This window comes from Vanessa cardui, chromosome 13 (assembly GCF_905220365.1).
Source record: "Vanessa cardui chromosome 13, ilVanCard2.1, whole genome shotgun sequence".
Taxonomy (NCBI): domain Eukaryota; kingdom Metazoa; phylum Arthropoda; class Insecta; order Lepidoptera; family Nymphalidae; genus Vanessa; species Vanessa cardui.
Window position 1 is genome coordinate 9,106,097 of NC_061135.1, and position 6,103 is coordinate 9,112,199.

The window sequence follows — 6,103 nt, forward strand, 5'->3', positions numbered from 1 at the left end:
CGATGTCTCTGAACTTTATTAAGCTAATGAGCATATATTTAAAAATAATATTTATAATTACTTTAATAAAAACACTTTTAATATTTGCTTCAATATTTTATCGCTCATCCGTGAAACCTATAATATATAAATAAAATGAATGAAAAAATGTCTGCTCTTCAAAGAAAATCGGGTCTAAAAAAGAATGACTGTGAAAACTGATAATCTAATATTTCGGGGTCAGTAAGCAGACTCCGTTATTTGCAAAAAAGTGCTTAGATGATAAAACAAATTTCAATGTCGTTTTAATATCATCGATCTAAATACATAACAAATCATTTTATAGCACATAATTTAATTATAAATACTAGTATGTTTAAATCATTACTGTACAGTAAATTTATTAAAAGATTTTTTTAAATTACAGTTACTCAAAAAGTCAATAATTCTTATCTAGTATATTAGCATTAACGTTTAAGAAGCAAAGTCAATAATAGTAATAATAATTAAAATAATAAAAGGTCCTAAATTTAAATTTTCAATCATTTAAATACGTGATTAACGTTTAAAAGGAAGTCATTTTGTCGTATTAAAATAAATATAATTTCCATGTTTCCATTCCATGTTCTTTTACTATTTAGTATTGTGAAAAATTAAGGAAAACAGTACAAAAGATAGTCAATATTTACCTAATGAAAAATACCGGTTAACAAACAAAGGAAAAGGTTTTGCCTTTGCCTATTTAATTATAAATAGGGTAATGTTGATTTCTATAATATATATCTTTTCATATAGCTCGTTATACGTGACGATAAGATTATATGAAAAAAATAAATAAACATCTAATATATTTAAGTAATTTTCTGACCTTGTCTGTATATTCTTTCCTGGTAATTTCATAACCTAAGTGCCGAAGGGAATTTCCGTTCACAAATAGACATTCGTGAGGTCGGAATATTTTATGATTTTATTCCGTATAAATAAGCTAATGTGATGACAACAATGTTTTTAATTAAGTCAGGAAAAGACGAATTTTCTGAGATATTTCATAGCAAAGATTATATAAGAATAATTCATCTGTAATGGAATTATCCAACCTTCACAATTCTAAAGAAAGTTCTTTAACATTATCATATATGTAAATACAGCTCATTTAACAGTACTTGTTCAGTGTACATTTTCAGTCAGTTCAATTTTTTGTTTTTAAAAGGTTTGATACATATTCTATCCTTAATATCAGACAAGAACGTCTGTTTTTACCCGTTGATTAATTTGACTATAACCTAAATTCTATTTTATCGTATATTACTTTGAATTTGAAGCTGCAGAGTAATTTCACTAACCTGAATAGAAGTTTGCTTAGGTTTATGACGACATTCCGAACGTCGAATCCTTGTTTTGTCTCTGACAGTCAATTAGCATTAACGGCATTGTGATTGCAGCGAGACGGCCTGGTATAGACAACCTAGCAAAGACAATAGTCTATGTATTATATTTTATATTAAAAAGATGTTGAACTAAGTATATAATAATATAATAGATTTTTTTATACGTCGAATAGAGTGATGATGATGATAATGACTATTTGCATTATTCAAATCGATTCGATTTAAATTGAAAAATAAATAGAATATTTTTAAGAGGAATTGTATTTTCAAATAAAGGACTGATCATCCAAAAAAGCTGGTGGAATCGTTCCACTGTGGAAGCATTAACAGATTTATTCATTGATATTTTATAATTATATTTTTTAAATTGTTTATACTTGTTTATAATATAAATATTTAATAGCTGTTCGGACATGCGCGATTTATTCGTAATATAATTTAATTTTGGCGTTATTTCAAAAATTAAACACCACTTCAACGAGTATGAAATAACTGGAAAAATTCAATTTATTTTTTAAATTGTCTCGCTATGATTATGTGTCACGAGGAAGCTCCTGAACAGATTTTAATATATATTTTATGAGAGTTCATACCGTGGATGAAAAACGTTTAACCTCGGTCTATTTTTAAATAATGAACTTCTGAACGACAGGATTACGAAAAGCTAATACAATGTTTGGGAACCAATTCGTGTTGTTTTGAACTAGACATATTATTAATATCCTTTGTATATGTCGTGGTCTGTGGTCAAGTAATCTGTAAACCTACCACACGTTGAATGCCCTCGACAGCCAATTAGCATCTTCACAATGCATGTCTATTAAGGTCGCTGTGAATTGTGTAACATAATCGGGTGAAACTGTAATGTTCAAATTTACTCTATCATAACAATACTCTGATGATAAAAAGTAAATATTTGCTTCATTAATTAGTAAATTTCCAGTATATATGTCATCGTTTCTTTAAAATATAATTAAAATTTATAAAATAAATAAGTATATTGCTTCACTGATAGTATGAGGATACTTAATTTTTCGTTGGAGGAAACGAATTTGAACTGGAATCTATATTATACTGTTTCTATTTTTAAAAACGATTAATTTTTACTTTACTATTTATCTACATCAGGTGTGAAGCTGGGGTACACTGCTGGGCTAAGGCCTCTACTCCCTTTGAGTTGACGGTTTTGAGCTTACTCCACCACGCTGCCCCAATGCGGGTTGGTGGATACACACTTAGCCAAATTTTGTTGACATTAATTCATAGTATAAGTACATGCAGGTTCCTCACGATGTTTTCCTTCACCGTCGAGCACAAGAGGAATTATAAGCACAAATTAAGCAGATACAAATTCAATGATGCTCGCTTGGTTTTGAACCCGCAATCATCGGTTATGATGCAGGCGTGCTAGCCACTGGGCCATCTCAACTCAATAATAAATTAAAATTAGATCTGAATGATTAGACACAATTTTAATTTTAACATACCTCAAGATGGAAACAATCAAATTTATTTAGTATATAAGTAAACAGTCGTAACGATTGCTATGCCCGTATACTTAATTTTTATATCATTATATTATTGGTGCAAAGATAGTGTGTACTCATAAATATAATATAATTATAGAAGCAAAGCTAATTATTCAAATTTAATGTGGACATAATATTTATGAGTTTCAACTGCTCAATTAAAATTTTAGGTTAATGGCTTTAATATGCGCTGGAAGAGCAGAGATTATTTGGAAGGGGTTAAAACTGTGACTGAAGATTGTTTATTTTTAGTTATAATTATATTTATTTATAACAACTAATCCCACTATCGTTGCCAATATATTTGCAGATTAGAAACTATGTAAAATGTCTGCGTTAAAGCTTTTTTTTGTGACTTAAAACTGTGCTAAATTTTAGTACAGTTCTTGATATTGTGAATTAAGAAGAATTGGCTTGGATTGGCAGGGGCGGCGTAAGACCTCGCGGTGCAAAGGGCCTCGCGCCCGAAACTTGAAAAAGGACAACAATACATTTGTATCAGAGTACTGTAAAACAAACAAGGACCACGCAAACTGTATCTTGTCCACATTAAGATTCGCTCTTGCGCCGCCACTGTGGATTGGAGTCCCATTCTAGTGAAAAAAATAAAAATCGATATAATTAAGAAATGACTCATTACCATCAAGTGAACTGGAGAAGAGAACATTCTTATAATTCAATATACACGTTGAACTTCAAAAGTTCACTGAGGAACAAGACGTCCGACGAAATTCGAATAGTTTGTCTATCTGAAATACTGAAACTTGGTTATACAGCTGTACTTTCAGTTTTATAGTTGTAAAGTCATTCTATTTCCTAGTAATGCAACTGTGATTCATAGTTAGTGGTGAGAGTTTGATTAAAATATAACTTTTCAGCATATAATATATATGATACATGTGACATTCATACATACAAGTAGGTCACTTGTGTGAGATGGCCTGGTGGTTAGAACGCGTACATCTTAATCGATGATTATGGATTCAAACCCTGGCTAGCATCAATATCATTTTCAATGAATTTTCATGTGCTTAATTTATTTTTATAAGTCATCCTGCTCGACGATGAGGTTTCCTTCACATCGTGTGGAAGAATCCATGTGTCTCATTTTAAGCAAAATTCTGCTACATGTGAATCCACCAATCTGTTTTGTTGCAGCGTGGTGGAGTATACTCCTAATCTTCTCCTCAAAAAAAGGAGAGAGGAGATCTAAGCCCCGCAGCGGGAGATTAATGGGCATATTGATAGTATTTTAGAGATTAGTACTCTTCTCTAATAGTTTACAAGACATAAAATATTGAGTAAATTGTTAAGTCAAAATTATTAATAATATCTGAAGAGTTACAAAAGGCGTACCCACAGAAATTGAAAACAGTTGCAGTCCAAATGCACCTGAGACAATGATCGTCCATACATTCAGTCAGCCATTTAAAATAATATGAAAATCGTAGAAGTTTGTTTATTATACGTTTCAAAAATAACATCATTATGATGCAATATATTACAAAGAGTCCAGAGGGCCCAGTGGTCAGAACACGTGCATTTTAACCGATTATTATGAGTTCAAATCCAAGCAAGCACCGCTGAGTATTCATGTGCTTAATATGAGTTTATAAGTTATCTAGAGCTTGGCAGTGAAGGAAAACATCGTGAGGAAACCTGCATATGCATTTAATTTCATAGAAATTCTGCCATGTGTGTATTCCACCAACCCGCATTGGAACAGCGTTAAATATGTTCCAAACCTTTTCCTGAAAGGGATAGGAGGCCATACCCCAGCTGTGGGAAATTTACAAGCTGTTATTGTTGTATAAGACATTAAATTGTTTTACAATAAATCTGAACTAATATTATAAATGAAAAAAGGAAACAACAATTTAGTCTACGTTAAATAAGAATCAATCATATTTTCATTCAAGTCATAAAAACTTACACATCAGTGGTAGTAACTTCATCGACTCATCTCAATATTTTATTTGTATCGGTTATAAAGTAGTTTTTAAGGTGAAATTGTAAATCTTTACATAGATATAGATATACGCGTAACGAATCAGGCATGTGACAGCTAGTGCTCACATAAAATATCCTTTATAAAAATGCTTCTAAAAACAAAAGGAACAAACATCATTACGTAGCAGCATTGCTACAGACAGACACTTTTGTATCGCGTCCCTGTGTTTCTTCCCGAGCTATTAGCAGAATGAAAAGCTTCGTTTCATTTTAATTTATTCAACACAACATTTTATACTTTCTTAATTAAAATCGTTGATTGTTTGTAGTGCAAATTCGTGTTTGTTTCTTTAAGTAGACTATTTTCAAGTGATTTATGAGCGAACGTTGTTTTTGAGAAGAACGATAATTATAAAACTTATTTCTTATTATTTTGCAACTCCCATTTCGTGACGCTCATTATACTTTTTCTTAGACAAAGTAAATTACGTGCCTACATCTTTAATTAATTAATTTAATTTTAAAATCAATACCTAAATGTAATTAAAACTTCAACATCGCATAAAACATTCTAATTCTAAATCTTATCGATCGGGAAAGTATGAATAAATAAAATTACAGTTTGTTAGAAAAATTAAATATAAAAAGAAGAACGCGTGTTCTACTTTTTTTCTATGTAGGGTGTAAATATTTGTTCAACACTACTGACTTTGCTTGAACTAAATTGATTATAAAAATGCACATAATGCATAATTTATAAATAAAAAAAAAGTAGTGTGTAAAATCTGTTTTAATATTATTAGTTATATTGGCAAGGCTCTTTGATGTATTTGAAGCTTCAATATACAGTCGATAGCCTTTTAAATCATAGTCCAATAATTCCTATCGTTGGAAAATAGGGAAAGTCTAATCAAACAGAACCATTCTGTTTGTTCCCAAACACAGCATAGTCCAAACAATACAGCGCCGTACAACATACCTACTTAATATTCATGTATATTTACTGTATCTGTATACTTGCATTGTATTGTTAGCAGCTTTCTTACCTAATACTCTTTGTTAATTACAGCGAATGCTTATAATGTCAAGGCTACTTTAAATCTTACTGATTTTTTTTTTTGTTTTCATTATTCGGATAATAGAAAAAAGAAACTGAAAGTTATTTTTTTTTACTGACTAGTAATTTATTATATATTTAAACCATGCTACGTTTGTATGTAGTTTTACAATTTAGAGTAATTTTTTATGTTATTTTTT